Raw genomic sequence first — 26,304 nt, 5'->3', positions numbered from 1 at the left:
GCGGGTGAAAAGAATTCCTCATGTTATCAATTTCCCCAGCACTTGATATTGTGGGATCATCAGGTCCTGTCTTGTATGATGGTATTTATGTACAAAGCCCATTTCCTCTCTCCTTTATTAACCTCAAGTTCCTTGGGGTCAGAGTCCTCTTTATCACTATAACCCTACAATGTAGCCTGTCAGTTTACAAAGAATGGATGTTCAATAATGATTTGTAAAATAAGTTTTTGAATTAACAACAGTCTTTAAATATCTGAAGAGCTGTCACAGGAGATGTTTTTCCTGCAGGATCTCAGGTACAGTGAAGCAGAGCTAGAATCAATACAAGGAAGAACTTCCTAATAGTTTCATGCATTCAATGTTGAAAGGTCTGAAGCACAGAGCTTCTCAAGCTTTCAGAAGGTCTGTGGTGGGAGCTGAGTTTCTGCATTGGTAACACTCTCAGTGACGCAGACCCCTCCAGACCTCTCTGAGTAGCAAGGGGTTAAGTGATGCTTCTCAAATTATCCATGTGTGTTTTTGTATTTCTAACCCATCTCAGATGAATCTTTTGTAAAATACGATAAAAATGTAATGGGGATGAAGTGTACAGCACGGTGCCTAGTTAATAATACTGTACTGAATACCTGAAAGTTGCTAAGAGAGCAGATCTTAAAAGTTCTCACCATAAGAAAAAAAATTTTGTAACTACGTGTGGTGACAGATGTTAACTAGACTTACTGTGGTGACTCTTCTGTAATATACACAAATATTAAATCATTATGTTGTACACCCTGAAACTAATATAATGTTCTATGTCAATTATACCTTAATAAAACATGATGAGTTATTAAAAAACAAAATTTAAAAGACATAAAATACAGGCCCCAATTCTTTTTTTTTTTTTTTTTTTTTTTTTTGCGGTACACGGGCCCCTCACTGTTGTGGCCTCTCCCGTTGCGGAGCACAGGCTCCGGACGCGCATGCTCAGCAGCCATGGCTCACAGGCCCAGCCACTCCGCGGCATGTGGGATCTTCCTGGACCGGGGCACGAACCCACGTCCCCTGCATCGGCAGGCAGACTCCCAATCACTGCGCCACCAGGGAAGCCCCCCAATTCTTTTTTAATTTTTTTTTTTTTTTTTTTTTTGGTTGCGCTGACCAGGGATTGAACCTGGGCCACGGCAATAAAAGCACAGAGTCCCAACCACTGGACCGCCAGGGAATTCCTGTGGCCCCAACTCTTTTATCATTAGATTCAACGGACATAAAATTATTCTGTCAAACTGCTACAGGAGTTTCTAACTTTTACTCTCCGTGTGTACTTATATTATCATGGCCAGGTGACAATTCACAGACCATCACCAGCCTGCAGGTGACTTCTCAGGAGGCTGATATCCATCTGTCTGTCAGGAATATAGTGAAAGTTGGCCGTTAGCCCTTATCCGTCTTAGACACTAAGAGTCACTGAGACCTGCTGTGAAACTGTCTTGCTTCACAGCCTGCTGTCATTTGCAGTTACTTCCTTCTTTCACTTCTATTTTTTAAAATTTTTTATTCGAAGTATAGTCGATTTATAGTGATCCAATATTTTTATAAGACTTTTTTTTTTTTTGGCCTTGCCGTGGGGCATGCAGGATCTTAGTTCCCTGACCAGGGATCTTACCCCCACTCCCTGCATTGGAAGAACGGAGTCTTAACCACTGGACCACCAGGGAAGTTCCCCCTTCTTTCATTGCTTGGATACTTGCCATCCCTTTCTCATTTAGAAACCTGGACTTATTTTCCCTCTTTTTGTCTTCACTTCCCCCTCCCCCATTCCCCAAGTAAATCTCTATATCCCTTCAGTTTTTGTTGCATTCTGTTTCACATTTCTTTCCTCCAGTAAATACCCTGATTTTCCCAATATCTACCAACACATTTTCTCTGTATTTTCCCTTTTTTAAATCTAGAATTTTCTCACCTTGAACATCATTTCTATCTTCTCTGTCACATATAACTGAGAATTCAATGAACTGGACTGAATGAGTTAATGAATTAAAAAAAAAAAACAAAAAAAACTAAGCCAAAGGGTTAATAACCAATAGTTTTGTTTCTAAAGTTAGTCCATATATATCAGGAAGTAAATCAACTCTTCTGTTTCCTTTCTTATTTTAATTAAAGTATAGTTGATGTACAATGCTATATAAGTTCCAGGTATACAATATAGTGACTCACAATTTTTAAAGGTTATACTCCATTTATAATTATTATAGAATACTGGCTATATTCCCCGTGTTGTACAATATATCCTTGTAGCTTATTTTATGCATAACAGTTTGTCGTCTTAATCTCCTACCCTGATATTGCCCCTCTCCCTCTTCTTTTCTGTTTTGTATCTCCACCCCAGGAAGATATAGAGTCATATGTAAATTTATTGGAAGTCACAAAATCCTTGTTTTTATTATTATTATGTGATGTCAATTTACAAACTCTCTCCTAGAAACTGCCGTAGTCTTAAAACATCACTTTGAGAATTTCATAACACTCTTTGAAAAAACTAGAAATAATGGGGAGTATTGTAAGATTGGGCCTCCAGTGTTCAGATATAAATATCCATGCCTATCACATTCTTCCCCAGTTTTCTGTTTCTAGGGCAAAACATTGCCCCCCTCTGTCCCTGTTCTCTCATTTGTAAAAAGAAGAGGTTAAATAAGGTGATCTGAGGGCTTCCCCACCCCTGAGCACTTCTGGGATAAACTGCTGAAACACACCAAAAAGTTAGGCGGAGACTCAGCTCTGGAGACATATTCTGTTGAGTCCTAGAGTTTAAAGTCCAGCCAACTCAATCAGTTTCATAGGATTTACAATATGCCTTCTGTGGGTGATGCAGTGCAAGTTCATTTTCCCTCCTGTCACCTACCCTCTGGGCAAGCATTTATTTTCTGTTCTATTAAACTTAAACACAAGTGAAACAAAATCAGTTTTTCATTCTCTTGACAACACTGGAAAGACGTTTTATAAGAAAAAAGTTGTTGGCTAATAAAGAAGCTGGTATGATTCAAAGTTTTACATCTATGAAAGAGGTCTACGACTTTTAAAAAAGTGTAACAGAGCAAAGTCCTCTGCTGGTTGTATACTATCCTCTTCTAACTGGCTTCCAATGGCTGGAAAAGTCCGGTGTGTCTAAACGTCATAACAAACACCCCAGGTAATCAGTCCTGGTCCTCCTCCTACGGGAGACGTTACTGAACGGGATCTGATATAACAGTGACACAGAAGACATCTAAGTGACTTTTCCTCCCCCGGGATGCAAAAGCTTGTCTCCAATAAAAGCAAGGAAACCTCCTCAAATAGGATGCAAGAGAATGTAATGCTCAAGGAGTCAAGCTTTACAGAAGCTCCAGGGAAATTCAGGGGCATTACTCACACGGTTTCAAATGATTCATGTCACCTCAACCTGGGTAGCTCTCAAGGGCAGAGGGGCGTGGGCTCAGCACTGCATTTGCCCACTGAGGCCCAACTAATGATGTCTGCTCCTGTGGGGAGCCTGTTTTACAGATGCCCCCTCCTCCTTTTTTTGTCTTTGTGAGCTCCTAAAAACCACACCAAAAAAGGATCTTTAGGGCAGAGGAATTTCAGGGCAGTGACACTAGTCAGTATGTTACTACAATGGTGGATACATGTCATTATGCATCTGTCCAAACCCACAAAATATACACCAAGAGTGAACCCTAACGTAAACTATGGACCCTGAGGGATGATGTGTCAATGGAGCATCATCAGTTGTAACAAAGGCTCCCCTCTGGTGGGCGATGCTGAGCATGGGGGAGGCTACACATGTTCTGTTTGGGTTTTTTCTGACTATTTAAAAATATATATTTATTAAAATATATTTCTTTTTAAGTTCTCAAAGCTTCAGACCATCTTTCATCTAGCCCATGAGGTACTTGAGTGTAGACATTACAGTGTACAGCAGTGATTTTTCTCTCCCTGGGTCTATTCTTCCCTTTTCTTGAAAGTGAAAAGGTTCACATATCTGAAGAGCCCCACCTAACTCTACTTGTGTAATGCGTTGGTTTGACTGCTTATTGCATCTTCAGTCATTACCCCCTGTGGCTTACTCAGTATTTTAAATGGATGAGTCGTGTTTCCCTACCAGATCATTATGGATGAGCAGTAAGTAATAAATAAAGAACATCTGTATTGAATAGTATTCAATGCAGTTCTTGGTTTTGCATAGAAGGAGGATCAGAATAAGAGGGGGGCATTAAGGCCATGAAGAGCTCCCTGACACCTAAAGCCATTAAAGTATCATCTTCCTGCAGGCAGTGCTGTCTGATGGGAGAAGCTCACTCTATTTGGAGGATAGGTCAAAGCCTTGCTAACAGTCCTGCTTCTCTGCCTTTAGTCTGCTATCACTCTTCCCCCAAGAAAGGGAAACAGGTCCCAGCATATGCTGCCATCATCATGAAACCTGCCCCCCGGGTTCTGGTCTCTCCATCCACCCTCTGGTCACAGCAGCCTTCTTAAGGCACAGAAAGACTATGCTTGGGCCCTCTGCAGCCTGGCTGAGGAGCTGCAGTGGCCTCTGAACTCCAGGGAGCAAGTGCTGGCTTCAGCTCAAAGTTTCCAGGAGCTGGGAATGCCGTGAGAACAACCAACAGAAGAAAAAGGAGACATGGGGCTGGAAGTTCAATGTCTGGAAAGAGGCGCCCCAGCTCTCTCCAGCCCCCAGAGCCTGCACAGCTGTCACCAGCTAAGTCATGCTGAGATGTGGATAGGCTAGGTAGTAGCCCACACCTGAGCCCAGGACCACGCCAAAGAAAATCCAGGTGTTGTAGGACATAATAGCCAGCATCATGAAGTAGCCGATGACCACCTGAGCAACATGAAGTAGAGACTGGCCAAAGTGACACAAGAACCACCTGAGGTGGGTTCTGCTGACTGCAGGGGACTCTGAGCTTGAAGAACTCTGGTCTGTCTCTTCGATGAGCTGCTGGCTGGTGGAGATGGACAGGCTCATCAGGGCCTGGTGGAGCAGCCTGGCTTTGCCAACCTTGATGCCTTCATACAACACAGCCAGGAGCAAGACGACCAACACCGAAAGGGCCATGCCTGCAGGACTGTGGACACTCCAGAAATCAAAGAGAAGCGGAAGTAGGTAGGAGGTATATGGGGAACCTCTATCTTCCTCTCAATTTTGTTGTGAACCTTAAACTGCTCTAAAAAAGACAGTCTCTTTTTAAAATGTAATTTTTTAGTCCCAGTCAACTTTATGAAATATAAATGTGCAGGTAATATTTCCATCAACAGATGGCATCCTCTCACGACAAGGCTTGCTTTTTGGTGGATGGGAATGCAGGAACCCATCTATCTCCCAGTTCCTGCCACCTAAGAATTCCATCTACACAGGAGAAAAGCATTTACACAGATGTCTGACACGTGACCAGGTGTCCCAGAGGGAGGTCCAAGGAGATCCCGAGGCACACGGCGGGATATGAGCTAGGTGCCACCGGCCAACCTCTAGGTAAGCTCCCCTTGCACAGCACCTCAACCTACATAGGCTAACTAATCTTTGCAATGCTCCTCCCACAAGACCGAGCCAAGTCAGGGAGCAGTGAGCAGAGGAAACCACGAGAAAACTCAGGCATGGTGCTGTGTGGCCCGTCTGGGAACTGCCACCAGCAGGACATTGGTTCACTCTGAGCAGGAGGTGCCAAAGAAAAAGTAGAAATGCGGACCAGAGCCGCAGTCCTCTATTATTCTAAGAATCAAACTTTATTATAAGAATAGCATTCTCATTAAGGTTCAAGACTGTTTCTTTCCCTTCATTATTTCCTTTTATTTCCTCTATTCATTTCTCTTTGCCTCCAATTCTTTTTTTTTTTTGCGGTACGCAGGCCTCTCACTGTTGTGGTCTCTCCCGTTGCGGAGCACAGGCTCTGGATGCGCAGGCTCAGCGGCCATGGCTCACGGGCCTAGCCACTCCGCGGCATGTGGGATCTTCCCGGACTGGGGCACGAACCCGCACCCCCTGCATCGGCAGGCGGACTCTCAACCACTGCGCCACCAGGGAAGCCCTGCCTCCAATTCTTTTTACCCAGAGGGATTATGGTTTTTACTTATTTACCATCAACACTGTTTTCCTCATATAGATCCTGGAATGACTCATACTTTTACTGGATTTTAAGAGTAGCTCTGCTTCCCAGAAGCTTCTGAAGAGTTTTTATAGAAAAGCAGGTCCTAGACCAATTATGTCAGGTCCAAGACAACGTATATTTTAAACGTTTCCCAGCTTATTCTGATGTATTCCCTCCTGCCTGGAATACTCTCTCCACCTCCCACTTCCTTGATTAGTGGAAGGAAGACTTAATCCTTCACTGACTTCAGGTCTCTACTCCAGGAACACCTCCAAAGAGTGGCCCAGGTACCTTGTTATCTAAAATAACAGCCCCTGGGCTTCCCTGGTGGCGCAGTGGTTAAGAATCTGCCTGCTAACGCAGGTGACACGGGTTCGAGCCCTGGTCTGGGAAGATTCCACATGCAGTGGAGCAACTAAGCCCATGCACCACAACTACTGAGCCTGCGCGCTAGAGCCCGCGAGCTGCAACTACTGAGCCCACGTGCCACAACTACTGAAGCCCGCACGCCTAGAGCCCGTGCTCCGCAACAAGAGAAGCCACAGCAAAGAGAAGCCCCTGCACCACAACGAAGAGTAGCCCCCGCTCGCCGCAACTAAAGCCTGTGTGTAGCAACTAAGACCCAAAGCAGCCAAAAATAAATTTTAAAAATAGATAAATAAATTAATTAAATAAAATAACATCCCCACTCCCCTCCCTGCTTTATTTTATTCCTAGAATTTACCACCATCTAATAGACGGCATTTGTTTAATGTTTACATCCATGAAAACAGGGACTTTGTTTTGTTCACTGCCCTACCTCCATACCCCATAAAGTGTCCAGTACTGAATGGGCACTTGAAAAATATCATGAACTTGGTAACAGCACACAGCCAGGCGGGGGAACCAATGGATGTTAAAGCTGCAATGATCAGTTGCTGTTTTCATTTGGCTCCGAAACAAAATGAGCACAAGTGTTCAGAAGGGGCATCATTCACCAGCTAAGCATCTGTATGCTCCCCTGTACAGCACCCGCTGGTTGGTCTGCACTGAGGGGAAGGTGCTGCTTTCCCCCGGTATCCGAGCCAGGGTGTGCTGTAGTCAGCATTCAGGAACTGAATGTTCAAATGTTCCACTATCCAGAGGCCCCTGATGCAATCACCTGCCTCTGTGCTGAGGCCCGAATGTAAACTGGCCGTAGGGGAGGCCTGTCATCTGTGAATGTGCCTAACTGCCTGGCGCTCCATCCTGCCCTGCTTCGCTGCCTTCCCCTCACCATAACTGGTGCACTGCATGGGAAATTAGGAGCTACAGAGTGATGGAGAAGTGCGAAGGTTAGGAAAGGTTTCCAGAAAAGGAAAGGCTTACTGTCCAGGTGTCAGCCAAACCAGCCCCTGGGAATGAAGCCGAAGCAGAGCCCCTTCACCACAGAGGATGCAGAGGCCACAGTCCTATCTGTCCCTGACCACCTCCCCGCTCCCTGATCACACAACACGTGAGGATTCACAAAAATGTTTTCCATCTTCCTCCTCTTATCACATCATCCACTCTGAAGATGAAGTACAGCGTTTCATATTTAGATCTGCTCTGAGTAACCACATCCTATGACATCAATATCTGGAAGAGATACGAAAACACAAACTATATGCCTTCCAGTCATGTGATGTGAACAAAATAGAAATTTACCTCAGGGAAGGTGATGTTTTCTGAAAAGAGAACGTGGAAAGTGTCAATTACACCTCAAACAGGGACAGCTCAAGGAAACTGTGTAGACTGTGAGCCAGTGTTGGGGGTGGGGGGAGCGGACAGGGAGGGAGGGAGGGAGGTGGTATCCACGAAATATCACAGGGACAGTGGGTGTACACGACCACGGGTGACATTAATTACTCCTGGCAGAAGCGCAGCGATTGCCAGAGGGAAAGCTGTAAAGTGAGACCAAACCCATAAAAATGGTGACTCTGTTTTTGCACAGCTAGTCCCTTCACTGCCCGGGCACAGCATTCAGCACTGGGCATGGATTTAGACACTGTATCTCAACCAGCCGGTGGTCCCCACCCTTGAGGAACTGACCAACTGTCACTTCTAACCATGGTCTTAATGTTAGTAAAATGAAATGTTACCAGTCACTTCTAGGAATTTGGGTTTTAACCCCCTCATCTGAAGCCTCTAGATAAAGTACCCTTTACGTTCCACAATAAATCTTTGTCCCGACCTGCTGAAAGCCTGTTCCTCCCTCTACCGTCCCCATCGTGGTAAACGGTACGATTTCCTACCCAGCTGCTTAAGCCTAAAATTTAGGAGCCCGACTAATACATACAGAAGGAGTGATAGTTACAGAGCATAAGCGGATGCTAAAGCTAGAAAGTTGATGGGGAATGCAATATTTACATAATCTCAAAGTCTCGCCCCATTAATTACATGTTAAGTACAAAGAGAAAAGGAGTGGATTAACCTGGCGGACATCATCTCTAACCATGCGATCAAATCAACACTACTGATGTTGGGACAAGCTGCCAACACGGACCCCTGATACAATGCACCGAGGAGGGTGCAGCATCGCTCGTGTGCTGTTCTTGCCAAAAACGAGTAACCTCAATCGAATTGTAAAAAATCAAACAAACCCAAGTCGAGGGACCATGCAAAAGAATGTGGACTTCACCTTGAGGGAAATGGAGACACTCGTGAGGAGTTTCTTAAAAGTCTTTTCATTTTGAAATAATTTTAAACTCACAAAAAAGTTTTTAAGAATTGTAGGGTTCCTGTATACCCTTCATGAAGCATATCTACTGTTAATAAATCACATAGTCTTTAAAAAAATTTTTTTATTTTTAAAATAGAAAAAATTTTTAATTAAAAATTTTTTATTAAAGTATAGTTGATTTACAATGCTGTGTTAGCTTCAGGTATACAGCAAAGTGTTTCAGTTATACATACATATACATCTATTTTTTTTCAGATTCTTTTCCCTTACATGTCATTGCAAAATATGGAGTAGAGTTCCCTGTGTACTACAGTAGGTCCTTGTTGGTTATCTATTTTATATATAGTAGTGTGGATATATTAATCCCAAACTCCTAATATATCCCCCCTCCTTTCCCCTTTGGTAACCATAAGTTTGTTTTCTATGCCTGTGGGTCTATTTCTGTTTTGTAAATAAGTTCATTTGTATCTTTTTTTTTTTTTTAAGATTCCACATATAAGCAACATCATTTGATCTTTGTCTTTCTCTGGTTACTTCACTTGGTATGTAACCTATATAATCTTAGTACAATGATCAAAACTGAGAAATAAAGACTGGTCAGTACTATTCAATAAACTATAGACTTTATTCAAATTTAACCAGTTTTCCCCCTAATGTCCTTTCTCCATTCTGGGACCCAATCCAGGGCTCCAAACTGCATTTAGTTGTTGTGTCCCTAACCTGTGACAGTTCCTCAGTCTTTCTTCATCTTTAAAGACCTGACACTTTGGTGAGCACTGGTCAATTATTCTGTACAATGTCCCTGAACTTGGGTTTAATTTCTTATGATTAGACTGAGGCTGAGCATTTCTGGCAGGGATACTACCAAAGTGATGCTGTGCCTGTCACGTCAGGGAAAACATGATGTCAATATGCTATTAACCTTGGGCATGTTATTAACCATGTGTCAATGTGCTGACCTTAACCTTGGCCACTTGGTTAGGTGCTGTTAGGTTTCTCCACTCTAAGATACTATTTTTCCCTTTGTAATTAATAAATATATCAGAAGAGGTAATGTGAGAATATGCAAATATCCTTTTTCTCTTCAAACTCTTGTCCACTAATTTTAGTCTCCATTATTACTGTGGTGTTCAATGGATGATTTCCTATTCTCTTATTCCTTCTTCTACATTTATTAATTGAAATTCTTCTGTAAGAAAGAACTGTTTCTTCTCCACCATTAATTTATTTATCCATCCAACCATTTATTTATCCATAGACACATAGGTATTTCTTTATTCTATGGATTATAATCCAATGTTGTTGGTATTCATTTTCTTGCTCAAATCATTCCAGCTCTGGCCGTCGGGACTTCTTTCAGGCCAAGTCTGTGCTCTTTCTAAAAGCCTCTATCTTGTTTTGAGCACCTCTTTACCTTACTTTCTGGCACAAATGCTCCAGGCACATAGTATATTCTTCCTGCCCCAGCGCCTGAATCAGCCACATCCCCAAAGACACTGGAGTTTCAAACATTATCTAATTACATTCTAGAAACATCACTCTGGTGGCTGCTCTGGGAGACTGATGAACCAGCAGAGATCCTGCCACAACTCAGGAATTATGGAAGCTAGAGCACAAGTGCCGGCGATGGTAACGAAGAGACAGCTTCCAGGAGGGTAACGGAGGGGGTGGCGCCCTGAGGACTCCCCCGTTTCTCCTGGAGAGTCTGGTAATGAAGGACAACCTGCCTGGGGGCAGAGGGAACTGGACCTGACTGGGTGTGGGGTGGCCGTGTAGCTGGCCGTCGGATGTCCAGGCCTGGGGCTCAGAAGAGAGGGGGCAGCAGCACCTTTGGTGCTGATTTGATGAGACTGTCGTGGGGAGAGTACAGGGAGAAGACAGAAGCTTGTGCCACATCACGTTTAGGGACAGATGAGGAAAGAACCAGAAAAGGAGACTGTGGGGGAAACGGGACAAAGGTGTCACAGAGGCCTGGAGAGCCTGAGGGTCAAGCAAATGCCCTAGAGTGATAAACACAGTAGACAGGTTGAGTGCGAGAAGCACTTAAAAGTTTGAACTTGAGTAAGTCAGAAAGAGAAAGACAAATACTATAAGATATGACTTATATGTGGAATCTAAAGTATGACACAAATGAACTTCTCTATGAAACAGAAACAGACTCACAGACATAGAGAACAGACTTGCGGTTGCCAAGGGGGAGGGGACTGGGGGAGGGATGGATTGGGAATTTGGGGTTAGCAGATGTTAGCTTTTATATATAGAATGAATAACAACAAGGTCCTACTGTACAGCACAGGGACTATACTTAATATCCTATGATAAACCATAACGGAAAAGAATATTTAAAAAAAGAATGTATATATATATATATATATATATGTATAACTGAATCACTTTGCTGTATGGCAGAAATTAACACAAAATTGTAAATCAACTCTACTTCAATAAAAAAAAATTTTCACTTGATTTGGCCATTATATTTAGCAATCTTCGAAAGAACAGTTTTAATGGAGTGAGAAGTCACGAGCCTATGGGCAGAGTGAAGCAGGAGGTGAGACCGAGGATGAGATACAGACTCTTCCTTCAAGAATCACTGGAGCAAAGTCAAGGAAATCGTGCACTTGTTAGAAGAGGGTGCAGAGTATGTTTGCTTTTAACGGACGCATTCATTCAACATTTGCACATCTCCTAAGTGCCGGTTGCTGGAAAGGACTTAACCATACTTTCATGCTCGGGAAAAGCAGCCAGAAAGGAAGGAAAAAAAAAATTTTTTTTTAAGGAGAAGGAAGAGGATACACAACAGACCATCCAAGAAGAAAGAGATGAATACGGGGGGCGGGGGGGAGAGCAGGTGAGGGAGCCAGGGAGAATCAGCCTTGACTGCCAGCCTCTGCTCTCTGGAAGACCGGCATGCAAATCACGGCCTGACATTTAAACTGCATTAAGGATGATCACCAGCGTTAGAGGTTTTATGTCCAAATTTTAAAAACTCAAATACTCTAGATCACGGTTGACACACTACAACCCACAGCCTGTTTTTGTATGGCCCTTGAGCTAAAAATGGTTTTTATGTTTTAAAAGGTTGTTGTTAAAAATAAGAACAAACAAAGAAGAGTATGTGACAGAGACCACATGTGGACTGGAAAGCCTAAAATATTTCTGACCCTTTAGAGAAAAAGTTTGCCAAACCCTGCTCTAAATATTTTTACCATGGCAAACATACAACATTTAGAAATCCAGCCTAACGAAATAGTAATAATATGCAAAATAGTAATAGCTTTGAGAAACCACTTGCAAAAGGGACCAGGCAATGGTAATAAACCTGAGGGGAAAAAAAATAATCAGATATACACTGCCAGGGTCTTGATATGATAATCCAGTCTTCCTGGACAGTAATCTGGTTTCATACAATAAGAACAAATTTGTTTCTATCTTCAGAAACAGATATGCCTGGGACATAGTCCCCACAGTGGGTTTACCCACAAAAAATACAAAGAAAAAACAACCAAGAGTCTTTTTTTTCCCCCTAATTTGTTTATAGTGACTATTCAGAAGAAAAAAATAACTGCAAATTAAAATGTCAAAGAGGAATGATGAAGCAAATTATATGGAGCAGCAATATGACGTCATAACAAATAGCTATTAAAAGTGAATATGGGCATTACACTGAGATATAAGAGGGACACAACTTGACTTCAAATGAAAAGATGAACCAGAAATAATATGTACATATAGAATACAACTGTAACAATATATTACGTACCCTGGTCAGAACCAGAACTTAGGGTGACATAAATAATTGAACCCTCATGTGGTTTTCCATAAAACTTTTTGTATAAAAAATTCTTAAAATTTACATCTAGTTCTTGTACATCTGAAAGTAAAGCAGTCAATAAAATTTACCTTTTAAAAGACAAGGTTTGAAAATGCATATTTAAATTTTAGGGTGAAAAAACAAACAAACAAACAAACAAAAAATTTTAGGGTGAGTTCAAAGACAGAATCATGAGGCAGCAACTTGCGAAGCCAAAAATTCTTCTAGGATGAAACAAGCCTGATTCCTTGTTCTGGTCACACCCTGACTTTTTGGAAATAAAAGAAAGACATTCATGCCTCAGCCTGTCAAATAGTTCCAGATGTTCTCCTCAGGTATGATTTTTCAGATGCTGTTTAAAAGAGGCTCCTCCTATAACCTTAAGAGCCCATGGAGGGCTTCCCTGGTGGCGCAGTGGTTAAGAATCTGCCTGCCAATGCAGGGGACACGGGTTTGAGCCCTGGCCTGGGAAGATCCCACGTGCCGTGGAGCAACTAAGCCTGTGCGTCATAACTACTGAACCTGCGCTCTAGAGCCCACGAGCCACAACTACTGAGCTCGCGTGCTACAACTACGGAAGCCTGCGCACCTAGAAACCGTGCTCCGCAACGAGAAGCACCGCAATGAGAAGCCCACGCACCGCAACGAAGAGTAGCCCCTGCTCACCACAACTAGAGAAAGCCCATGTGCAGCAACGAAGACCCAACACAGCCAAAAATAAATAAGTAAGTAAATTTATATATATATATTAAAAAAAGAGTCCATGGAAATATATAACCATCTAAAGAGTAAGCCCCTTTGATCTGGGGGGCATTCTCACACGTCTTCTCTAATTAAAAACTGGTGGACCTGGGTCTTCTTTGCTGCAGTACACCCATGGCACTGAATGCTACAGAAATTTCATACTGCAGAAGTAGGTCCATATTTCTACTCACTTTCTATTCCCTCTTCCCAATGTAAAGAGTCAGAAGGAAGGTTTATGTCTTTTCAAAGGCAAAGTGGAACTCCTGAATAAATTCAAAGGAGAAGTAAGAATTTATATGAATTTATTCTTGTCTTTGTATTCATCCTTTCTTTCTTTTTTTTTTTTTTTTTTTGCGGTTCGCGGGCCTCTCACTGTTGTGGCCTCTCCCGTTGCGGAGCACAGGCTCCGGACGCGCAAGCTCAGCGGCCATGGCTCACGGGCCCAGCCGCTCCACGGCATGTGGGATCCTCCCAGACCGGGGCACGAACCCGCGTCCCCTGCATCAGCAGGCGGACCTTCAACCACTGCGCCACCAGGGAAGCCCTGTATTCATCCTTTCAAAGGAGTTCAAACCAAAGTGTTACGTGACGGTTAAGAAGCTCTTTTTTTCTTTTTAAAAAAGGATAGTGGGACTAGGAAAACAAAACCAAAACCAAAAATCAACTACAGCCTGAAACACACCCCCTTTAAGTCTTCTTTAATAAATGAGAGGCAGCTCAGGATGAGTTGCACTTCAGCATCTCACAATGATCTTTCTGCTTCTGGCGCCTTCTTAATTTATAATCTACTGTTATAAACTTCTCTAAACAACCTGAAGCTGAAAATGCCTTCCAAAATGTTGTCAAGGGAATGAATGCTTCCCTATTAATTCTTTAGTCATGTTGTGACAAAAGCTCTCTCACTGGAGCTACTACTTTTGAATAAAGAATTTGGACCCTTCTCCCAGGTTTCTTGGCACCAGAAATGGACTTTGTTGAGCTTGACTGCGCCATGTGAAACAGTACAAAAGTAAAGACTCTCTTCTGGTTAAAATCTGTTCTAAGATGGTTTCTTCTGTCCCTCTCCCCCAGTCCCCAGTACATATTCAGCTACACAGCAAAACGCCACAGCCAAAAGTTTCGTCTTATTTGGAAGCAGTGTATACAGCATCCTGAACTCTGACCTTCTACTTCTTCATCAGTACTTAGACCGCGGCCTAGTCAAGTCTCTTACCTACAGACTTTCCACTAATAGGTTTTGTGCCTCTGACCCTAGAGATAAAAGACGCTTTAAAAGCACCCAGTCCATCTGTCTGTTCTATTTCTCCCCACTGAATAAAAGTCAGTGGGGCACTGACACGTGGTACACTGGAGGTACACGCCATACACTACAGAGAAGCCTGCAGGACAGAGGGATTATTTGGCAGAATTGGGAAAATGTTACAAAGGAAGGGATACCGGGTCCTGAAGGATGAACAGGAATTCCTCTGCCAGTAAAAAGCAGGAAGTCAAGAGAGGCAGAGGTGAGAAACACACACATTCGCAGGTAAGTGTCACACTCCATAGAATGTAATTAAGGGGTTTATAGAGCGATGCTACCTTGAATAGGACACATCGAAGACAGATGTTACCTTCGCCACTTTTCTTAAGCAGCTGGCCTCAAAACCTCTTAGCTCTTCCCTCTCCCTCAGCCTAATTCCCACATCCATTAGCAGTCGATTGCTTCTTCCTCTAATCCCGACCTCGGTCATTACTACTGACACGGTGCGGGACAGTGCCACAGGGTGCTGACCTGAATCCGTAAGCAACTCTGGTCCCCGTCTCGGTCCTGTGAACAAACAACCGCCAAGTCACCTTCTTAAAGCAGAGCTCTGTTTCTATCACTAGTACTACTGGTGAAAGACTGAATAAAAATCTAAGAGATATGGGGATATATGTATATGTATAACTGATTCACTTTGTTATAAAGCAGAAACTAACACACCACTGTAAAGCAACTATACTCCAGTAAAGACGTTAAAAAAAAAAAAAAAAAAGAAAAATCTAAGCGACCTAGCCTGGCACTCGGGAATGCCGTCCTGACCTGCCCGTCCACCAGCACTTGCCCCCATCCCTAGCCAAGGCTCCAGTCCAGCCCGGGGAAGTATACTTACTACCCTGGGCGCAAACAAGCCCCCGCACTCAAACCTTTGTTCACCTGAACCCTTCTCCTTGCCCTCCTCTTCCCCTACCCGCCCACCCACCCATCTCCAACTCCTCCCCGAGGCCGTGTTCAATTCTATTTACGAAACCTTACGGGATCACGCAAGGGGTCCTTCCTCCTTGGAACTCCTATGACTAGAAGTGTCTATGCAATTAAAAGAGCCTTGGTTCTACACTTTGTGCCTTCACAACTAAGCTGTAAACTCTGAGGACAGATGCTGTGCTCCACAGAGTCTTTTACAGCTGTCCTTATACCCACAGTAAGTGATGATAAGCACTGGTCACTGAGGATACTGAGGAAGTGACCCTGGGCTCTCCTGGGTCTTTCCCTTTTCTCACCAACAAGTCCTATTGCTAATCTCCCTACTACAGCCACTTCACTCCAAGTCCACGGACCCACCCTAGCCCAGGGCACCCTCATTTCCTGTCAGAACCATTGCAGTGCCCTCCTAAATGACTCCCATCAATGCCTAACCTAAAGCCTTATAATAAAACCTAAACTCTCTTGCGTGGAATGACCCATGTCAGAAAAAATTCTGAGGTCCCTTTCCCACACCCGCCACCTCCCCAGCTGGCTCCCCACACACAGCCCCTCTGGGAGACGTTCCTGCGAAAGTTTAATCTTGCTGGGGAGCAAGCAGTGCACGTGCCGACCTGAACTCAGGACTACGAGGCCCTGCTACCCCTCTAGTCTGGCTTCCTGCCACACTACCTGCCGCTCATCATCTCCTCACGCTGCTGTTCTCCGCCCCGCGGCTGTGCCAGTCTGAGTCTGTCTCCGGAGCACAGCACTTCTGCTGCCGGTGCCCTGCCCCTCTGCCCCCAGCTCTGCTCACACTGAAGCTCTCCTCCAGATCTCAGGTGAAGCGGCACTTCCTCAGAGTGGTGTTCCTCTCACCCATCCACAGCGGCAGCCACGTCCATCCCTCACGTCTCTCTGTAAGGAGGCCTCTTCATTGTCTGCCTCCCCAGCTGGAGTCCGCGGATGCCGGAGCCTTGAAAGCCCAGAGCACGGCAGCACCACACGTAGACGCTCAAGAAAAGTTTAATGAATGAACGAGCATTTAGGAAACCTTGGCCAAGGATCTATGTTCTCTACTTAAAAACAGCTGTTTCTGGAATCCGCCTGTCAATGCAGGGGACATGTGTTCGAGCCCTGGTCCGGGAAGATACCACATGTCGCGGAGCAACTTAGCCCGTGCGCCACAACTACTGAGCTTGCACTCTAGAGCCCGCGAGCCACAACTACTGAAGCCTGCGCGCCTAGAGCCCGTGCTCCACAACAAGAGAAGCCAGAGCAATGAGAAGCCCTCACACTGCAACAAAGAGTAGCCTCCGCTCACTGCAACTAGAGAAAGCCCGCGCACAGCAACGAAGACCCAAAGCAGCCAAAAATAAATAAATAATTCTATTTAAAAAAGTTGTTTCTGTACATGTGATTAATTGCGGTTACTAACATAGTAGCGAATGATCAGATGAGTCATTTAAGTATACTCTTTTTTTTTGGCGGTACGCGGGCCTCTCACTGTTGTGGCCTCTCCCGTTGCGGAGCACAGGCTCTGGACGCGCCGGCTCAGCGGCCATGGCTCACGGGCCCAGCCGCTCCGCGGCACGTGGGATCTTCCCACACTGGGGCACGAACCCGTGTCCCCTGCATCGGCAGGCAGACTCTCAACCACTGCACCACCAGGGAAGCCCTAAGTATACTCTTTATTTTATTTTATTTTTAACATCTTTACTGGAGTATAATTGCTTTACAATGGTGTGTTAGTTTCTGCTGTATAACAAAGTGAATCAGCTATACATATACATATATCCCCATATCCCCTCCCTCTTGAGCCTCCCTCCCACCCATCTAGGTGGTCACAAAGCACCGAGCTGATCTCCCTGTGCTATGAGGCTGCTTCCCACTAGCTCTCTATTTTACATTTGGTAGTGTATATATGTCCATGACACTCTCTCACTTTGTCCCAGCTTACCCTTCCCCCTCCCCGTGTCCTCAAGTCCATTCTCTACGTCTGCAACTTTATTCCTGTCCTGCCACTAGGTTCATCAGAACCATTTTTTTTAGATTCCATATATATGTGTTAGCATACTGTATTTTTTTTTCTCTTTCTGACTTACTTCACTCTGTATGACAGACTCTAGGTCCACCTCACTGCAAATAACTCAATTTCGTTTCTTTTTAAGGCTGAGTAATATTCCGTTGTATGTATGTGCCACACATCTTAATTATACGTTTTAGAGCAGAAGTGACGACTCCAAAAATAAAGTCAATCTCTTCTTTTCCCATTCTTTTTTTTTTTAATTATTTTTTTGCAGTACGCGGGCCTCTCACTGTTGTGGCCTCTCCCGTTGCGGGACACAGGCTCCAGATGTGCAGGCTCAGCGGCCATGGCTCACGGGCCCAGCCGCTCTGCGGCATGTGGGCTCTTCCCGGACCGGGGCACGAACCCGTGTCCCCTGCATCGGCAGGCGGACTCTCAACCACTGCGCCACCAGGGAAGCCCTCTTTTCCCATTCTTAAAATCCTGGTACTACCACACTACACAGTACAGTAGTGAAAAATTAAATGAACGTCAAAGATAATTTAAAAACTGTTAGCTTTATGTTTCTTTCCTTTACTGGCCCCACAGGTGGAAAAAATAAGTTGAGTGATTGTGATCTCCACGTGCTCGGTCTCAGTTCTGACGGTGCTTGTGCGAGATCACTGAATATACACTCCAGTGGCAGCCAGCACATAAGAAAGACAATGGAGCCTGGGAAGGTGTAACACTCCGCACACCATGAAATACAAACTCCTGCCCGTCTGCCCCCAGCACCCAGCTGGTGTCTCCTGTGTGTTTGTTGAAGGAATGATTAACCCTAATTAGTCAACACTAGTTATGTAAGGTCCCTTGACAGGGAACTCCGTCATGAATTAATACATGACGCATTTCAATGACTTATGACAATGCTAATTCTTGAACTGTACTTCATTATTGGTGAGCACAATCCCACAAGCATATGGGTTAAGGTGGTGATGACATTTCTAAAGAATGTACCAGCAGCCTGACAATAGTGCACATTTTCATAGTCCCCTTTCCTATCAATAGGAAAACAGTAAGGAAAGGGAACAGAGCACCTATTCTTCTCCTGTTCCATTGCAGGAGGTGAGAGAAATGAAAATTTTGCTCCCTCTCGGCCAGCAACAGGGATTCTCCCTTTTGGGCAAGGAACAAAGTTGGTAGCTCTGCTCATACAAGCAGCAGTGTTAAGAAGTCAGGCAGGAAAATAAACCAACCAACCAACCAACAACACCTGAAAGAAGTCTCTAATCTGCGAGGTAAGTCTGAACTTCCCATACCAGCTTTAGCACAGGAGGAAAAGCTGGACGGAGGTGGGAAACTCTTCCCTTGACTAACCAAATGGAATATTCAAGAAGACCCTGGGTTCTGCTGGCCTCCAATTCTATCCCTGAAGCAGAAGTGGGCTCCAGCGAGGAAAGAAGAGAAATCAGTGATCAATGACCTTTCTTTCTAAGGATTCCCATGGCTTTTCTCAATTCCACCTTTCTCACACTGCCGGCCACTCCCAGTGAATGTGCTCTAAGTGTCAGAAGAGACTCATCCCAACCTCACACCCTAAATATGCAATTTACTCCAATTCAGGGATGGACTCATATAAACAATTTCAGTGACAAAAGTCTGAAAATATTTTGAACTCAACAGTACTAGACAATTTACAATTATTCAGAGGCACAGGCAACTGGTTAATGATGAATGCGAATATGACTATCAAACTATGTTTTACAATATTTCTACTCATCTTATCGTGTTAACATAAAAATCACAAGTGTCAAATGGTCTTTAAAATTGCTCCTAAAAAGATACCAAAATACTTAGTAGTTGAGAGAATCACAAAATACCTATGAACAAAGATGTACATTTAAGGTTCTATATCCATTAGCACGTTAACTCTAAACAGAAAAATGAAGGACACTGTATTGGTCTATATCCCATTATAACAGTCTGTTTTTAAAAACCAGTCTTCCCCCCTTCCACTTGATATGTGCTGCCTCCCAAAGCTTTACTGCCTGAAGGCTAACTGTTTTATCTAACAAAATACTTCACCAAGATCTTATTTTTCCCTAAGCATTCTATTTTTCTAAAACTCTCTGAAAAGAAGAAAAAAAATTATAATTTACTCCCACAGAGAAATGGAAGCAGCAAACACGAGACATTAGATCATTGTGTGGTGAAGATATTCTTTGGCAACACTTCGGAAAACGACTTCAGTCTCTGCTCTTCTGAGCACGGGGGTCAAGAACTCCACCTGAGTGACAGAGGACGTTTAGATGGACACATGACCTTTACCCTCCATAGAGCTACAGCTGCCATCTTTGATCTCCTTCCTTCTTTGGACTCATCGGGTCTTAGGAGGCAGAGGACCCATGGGAAGCACTCAAATTCAAGGCTGCAGCCCTAACCTGCCAACTGTCACACCCACACCCCCGCACCTCCACCCTTAACCTAGGATTCCAACTTTAAAATTATGCATTTATATTATAGCTCTAGTGCACAAAGTGATAGATATTTATCCTTCTGAAGGATGAATCCAAACAACTCCTTATTTGTCCTAATTATGTTTTCTTTATGGATTATAGATTTTAAGCCTCACTTTGATATCATGAGACAGACCGACTAACAGTGTAAACAACGGATAAGGCGGTTTTGTAATCTGGATGCTCAGTCTCTATTATCCAAATCTAAATCCAAGGAACCAACCTTTCTATGTGGAAAAGCACTTTGCTTGACTCTCTAAATTATATAATAAAAATTTCTTTAAGAACACTGAAGAGGACTTGCAGAGGAAAATACACACTGCAAGAAGAGGTAAAAGTCAGAGGGCACAGGTAAAAGAGGGAGAACTTATCAGCTGGTATTCAGTGGAGCTAGGATTTACTTCTATCACATTACTATTACTCAAAATGACAACCCTCAGGAAAGTTCTACAATAAATCTAAACATTCAACACTTCACTTTATGTTAGATTCACTAGTCTAACAAGAATTTTATTGATTTGTTTCATCGTTTGAAACCTTCCGAGAACCTGTCCAGAATTAGAGCATTCACTGCTACTAAGCGTGGCAACCGCTGCCTTGTACAAATAAACACACATATTTCACCTGAAATAAGTAATCTATGTTAAACTTAGAGCTCCAATTCACAAGCTCTTAGTTTCCTTAAGAAGCCCAGAGAAAATACTTCTTCGATCTTCTGAAAGAGAACATACTTTAATATTGGTTTTGAAAAACTCACGTTAAGAAAAGGGTTTAATCAAATATGACTGCAAGTACTAAAGAGGAGGAGGGGGAGGAGGAAAGGGAAGGGAAGGAGGGGGAGGGGAGGGAAAGGGGGAAAGGGAAGGGGAGGAGGGGGAGGGGAAGGAAAGGGGGAAAGGGAAGGGGAGGAGGGGGAGGGGAGGGAGACGGGGGAAAGGGAAGGGGAGGAGGGGGAGGGGAGGGAAAGGGGGAAAGGGAAGGGGAGGAGGGGGGCAGGAAGAGGAGGAGAAGGATGGAGACGATCATTTTGAACCATGGGACTGTAAGCCCTTCAGGACAGATTTCATCTTTTTAAGCAGTTGTAAGGGATGCCTTATAGTAGGTGGATAAAAACAAAGAAGCCTAGATCCATCAAAAGATTTTCAGGCCCAATGTATTTCCCATCACCATCAGAGGATAGCAAGCAGTAGGTAAAGCTGATTTGATTTAAAGACTGCTCAGGATTCAGCAACAGTCTCAGAACCGGGAGCTTCTAGCTGAACCCTTGAGAACTAAGAAACTTAACAGGTTACAATCGCTATACAAAACCCTTCTGACAATCATTCATGAGCTGCTATATACACAGGTGACTATGAACTCAGAGCACAAGTGAAAGAAAAGGGACTTGGGGGCTGACAGCTTGCTCTGCACATAGCAGACAACACTACTGGACTTTACTGCTCATAAAATACAGGGCAGATTTCAAGTACCCAAAGAAAGGATGATAACAATTTCTGCATCACCATGAAACTTGGACTCCTACAGAGATCACATCCATCTCCTTGAGAAGTTTCATCAGCATCATCTATGAGTCAAATTTTAGATTTAAATGGCAAAACAGGCTCATCAATAACTAGGCCTTGGAAAGCACCCAGATTAACAGCATAAAATAAATGCTTGTTACAAAACAACTCTACAGGGCTGGATTTATACAGCAGAATACCCAACCACGTCCTGTGTGACAGGGCAAAGGAAAGGCCTTAACATCAATGGGCAACAAAACTTTACATGATACAGTAAAGCCGTAAGAACAGAGACAGACTCGCTCCCCACAACACAGACACGCCAAGCGGACCGAAAACAGCACGGAGCCCAATCAACCTCACTTCACAGATGAGAAGACTAAGGCCCAGAAAAGTTGTCCAAGATGATCCAGGCTGGATTCTAGGCCCAATGCCTCCACTCCACCCTCACTAGACCAGCTTTCTCTCAAAAAACAGGGACAAAAACTGCCATTCTTATTGTTGGCTAACTCATCAAAGGATCCCAAAATCCTGGGAATCTTTCTTTCCTTTACTCTCCAGGACTAAAAGCTAAACGAACTCACATTCCAACAGATTCCCTAGAAAAACCAAAATTCCCAAAAGTGGATACGGGACTGGAACCTGTACAGAGCCACTATAATGCCACTGCAGAATCACACGGCAATTCATTGCCAAATCCTTTCACATACATTACCCTCGAAGAACCACAGCTCATGAAAGAGAGGAGCCTGAACTCCACATCAGATCAAGGGAATTGTGCCAGCATGAGAAGAGCCTCAGACATGAAGCAAAGCAAACTTTGCAATATTCAAGAGAAAAGGAAATTTCCTATAAGCCTCAGGGAACCTTTCCCAGAAGGTCTCAGGGTTGCTGAGGAAGGAAAGGGTTGCTGTGGGTCGTTGTTATAAGCTATGAATTCAATGTCATCATTCTTAAAGGTCGTCAGCTACATTTAGATTTTGTTTTCCCAACAAACCAAAGGAAAAATGTCATTCAGGATCATGAGAAAATGCTGGGCAGAGGGCATGCTGGGAAAGTAGCTTCCCACTTACTGGGGTGAGTGATGAACTATGGAAGCTCCTGCCTGTCCTCCCTGCAGCATTTGAATCTTAGGCTGCGTGACACATACCCTACATAATCTTCTTTCAGGTTATCACTGGGGTTTTGTGGCCGAACTTGGGTTTTTTCTGGCTTTTTCCTTTTATACTGAAAGTGTTTCTAAGGCAGTAAGATTGCTAAGACGACCCGGAGGAAAAACAAATGTTAAACCAAAGATAAAGCACAGGAAAAGAGTAAACCAGTAAGGCTAAAAGACTTCTATATTTAGTAGAAAGTATGCCAAATGAGTTGTTTTAATTCCTAGTGCAACAGTGTTGGATTGGTTCCCTTGGTTGATGATACAGAAGCAATATATAACATTGTTTCTAAACTGCACAACTTCAGACCCCTATGACAGTTACTAAAACCAGGCTAACTGAAGACATTAAACAAAACTCAGATTTTTATAAAACTTCAGAGACTACCAAACTTTTGAACTCCCAATCCCTATATTAATGATATCACAGACCTAAATGCTTAAGCTTCCAAAGGGAAAGTGAGAAACATCAAGTTCTAGAACATACAAACTCATTTTGTTTCAATAGAATTCTTTAAGTTCCATTCAAACAAAACAAAGATGTTATAAAAGCCCAACATCATTGGTGTCAAAAATTAAAGTTTGTTTCTAAGTAGTAACACAAATTAGTCACATTACTTTGAAGTAGCCTTGAGATTGATAATTTTAAAAGAACCCCAAGAACAAATATACCACTTCAACAGTCAAATAAAGTTACAGCAATTAGTCACTGAAAAAACACATATTGACTAATTCATATTTATCTGTAAAATGTCAAAAATATCTGCCCTGCCTACTGTACAAGATGGTTGAAAATGAAAATCAAAGTGAGACAGCATGTGAAAGTACTTAATAAGCACGTAAATCATAACATATTGTGTAAACTCTACCGCTTACTGACTTGCAAAGAATAGTTACATGTGAGTAATGCTGTAGCTTGGTATGGTAAACGAGTAGGAGACTAGGTGTCATTAACCTGCAGTCTAATTCTAGTTCAACCATTAAGTGCTAATAACCTCACTGTAATACAGATCACTAATGCCCACCGAGCACCACTTCTTTATCTGGAAAGTAACAGAATTGGATTAGAGGGGTCTGAAGTCCCTTTTGGCTCTGCTACTACGATTAGTAATATTTCACATCTAAATTACTGCTAGCGGGACTTCCCTGGTGGTCCAGAGGTAAAGAATCCGCCTTACAATGCAGGGGACGCGGGTTTGAGCCCTGGTCGGGGGAACTAAGATCCCACATGCTGCAGGGCAACCAAGCCCGCATGCCAGCCAAGCCCGCATGCCACAACTACTGAGCTCCCGTGTCTCAACTAGAGAGCCCACGCACCCTGGAGGCTGCACGCCACTAGAGAGAGAAAAACCCTCAGGCCACAACTAGAGAGAAGCCCGTGCACTGCAATGAAGAGCCCACACCGCAACGAAGAGCCCACGCCGCAATGAAAGATCCCGCGTACCCCAATGAAAGATCCCGCGTACCCCAACAAAGATCCCGCGTGTCGCAATTAAGACCCAATGCAGCCAAGAATAAAATAAATAAATAAATAAATAAATAATAAATAAATCTTAAAAAAACAAACTAAAAATAGAGAAAAAAAATACTGCTAGTCTAAATAACATTTCACATTACTAAATATTCTCATACGTGCCACCATGTCACAAGCGGATGCCCCACCTTTCCTAATTCAGCAGATATAGCAGTGATACCACTACCTTTGGAAACCTGTGTGCAGACCTGTGAGCAGCTCAAAGCACTATTACCTACTTCTTCACAGTGTGGGTCAAAGATTAAATGAGATGAAGACGCATTTTATCCCTCATTTATCAGACTAGTGAGCTGAAGCCAAGATGAAGTCATCTACGGACAACTCGCAGAAGAGTGAAAGCTGGGAGCAGAAAGCAGGTGCAGGGCTCTTCTCAATCAGGGACAACTGAGCATCTGAAATGGAAACGCACCAGGGCCGGTCCTCTCACGTCCAATCTTCTGTGGCATAAAGGAAGGCAGTCCCTGCGTCAACCCATCTGCTAACCACTAGGCACTGGTCTTTCTGTGTGCCAGGGATATGGTAATGAACGAAAGGAAAGTCCCTGGCCTCTTGGAGCTTACACTGTGGGTGGGGAAGATCCACAGAGTAACTGAATAAAATATAGGGTATGTTATAGTGGCAAGCGCTATGGAGAAAAATGAACCACGGCAAGGGAATAGAGAGCATGTATTTGGTAATTTGCAATTTTCTTTTAAGCCAGCTGGATGTCACTTACAGAACTACACTAATACATCTAAAGTAGTTTTCCTAACCATTTCCCCAGACAGGGAATACTTTGGATACAGGGAAGACGCTGGCTTGCTGATGCCAATTTTATATTGACTGCTCAAAGCTCTGAACTGCCAGCTATGAGATATCTGTCATGTTGGCAATCTAAATCCACACTAATGACAACTCACCCCAACCGCACCTTTAAATCCACAAAGAAAGAGTGCAAGTGGATTTAAGAGAGCCAGGAGGAGCCAGGAGGAGCCAGAAGTTACCAGAGCACTTGAACTGCTTCTGACTTAGCACAAATGTCTGCCAATGCAAAGGTTAAAATGCAGTTTGTGTGCCGAGTTCTGCTAGGACAATGCACTAAGAATGCAGCGCACATCATTTTGCCTTTTCTGACCTGTCAATTCTAGTGACATTCTCTACTCTTAGTCTATATTTAACCAGCTTACTAGGCAGTTTCTCCAGCTTCTAGCATTTTTTTTTTTTTATTGAAAGAGTAACCCAGTTTGCAAGAAAGTTGCTGTAACATAACAGCCCTCTCAAGATGTGACACACTTGTATGAGCACTGTCCTATCAACCTTTAATTCACCTCGTTAGCTGAGCTGGCAAACCAGGTTAAGCTTTGTTTTAAATGCTTTCTGTAAGTCGCTAAAATCTCATGGTCCTCGGGCTGTAACAGCATCCTGAGAATTACAGTAAGTCTTTTAAAATGTGCTACAGCTTACTTTAACGTCTATAACGCACTACCCTTCTTTTTAAAAGGAGTTCCCACAAAGGGTGGAAAGTCACTTTTGCGAAGAACTTGGGGCTGGGGGGGAGGGGGTGTCGGATCGTCCATCCTAAGAAAAAGATCCGACAGGGTTTTCCCTCTGCCAACACCCGGAGAGGAGGTATTTGTTTGGCTTCTCCGGGGGAGGGACGCTCCCTGGCCGCTTTCGCGGCGCTGGGCCCGGCCCACTATGTGTCGATTTGGAGGCGAACGGCCGGCAAACTTCACCCGGGATCCGCGGGCTGGGCCGGGGCGAGGAGGCAGCTCTTCCCGGGCGCCGCCCAAGCCCTGCTCGCGGTCGCGGGGCCGGGTCCGGCCCAGAACGGCGTCTGGGGGCCTCCGGGGTTCTGAGGCCCCGGCCAGCGCCGGGTGGTGGGAACTCGAGGAGGGAGGGCGGGGGAACTGAGGTCCGGGGTCAACTGCAGGGGGAGTGGGGTCCTGTGGGGGGCACGGGCCCGGCCCGGCCGAAGCCATAGGAGCTGTCCTGCGGGGAGGCTACGAGTGGGGCCCGGCCGGGGTGTCTGCCGGGAGGGACACCGCGCTAAGCGGTGACCAGAGGGAC

General features: G+C 44.1%; 1 protein-coding gene and 1 pseudogene across 7 annotated transcripts in view; both read right to left on the bottom strand.

Moving 5' to 3' along the window:
* The window catches only part of GAN (gigaxonin), a 93,239-nt gene that overhangs the window by 66,476 nt on the left and 459 nt on the right, over window positions 1-26,304 (bottom strand). The window lies entirely within an intron of this gene.
* On the bottom strand, window positions 5-26,216 carry LOC149744709 (protein SLC31A2 pseudogene; annotated as a pseudogene).

The sequence above is a fragment of the Delphinapterus leucas genome, chromosome 20 (assembly GCF_059928025.1).
Source record: "Delphinapterus leucas isolate spDelLeu-1000000601 "Yukka" chromosome 20, BTC_Dleu_Yukka2, whole genome shotgun sequence".
Classification (NCBI taxonomy): Eukaryota; Metazoa; Chordata; class Mammalia; order Artiodactyla; family Monodontidae; genus Delphinapterus; species Delphinapterus leucas.
The sequence above is the reverse complement of the archived record's forward strand: the minus strand, read 5'-3'. Positions and strand labels throughout refer to the sequence as shown.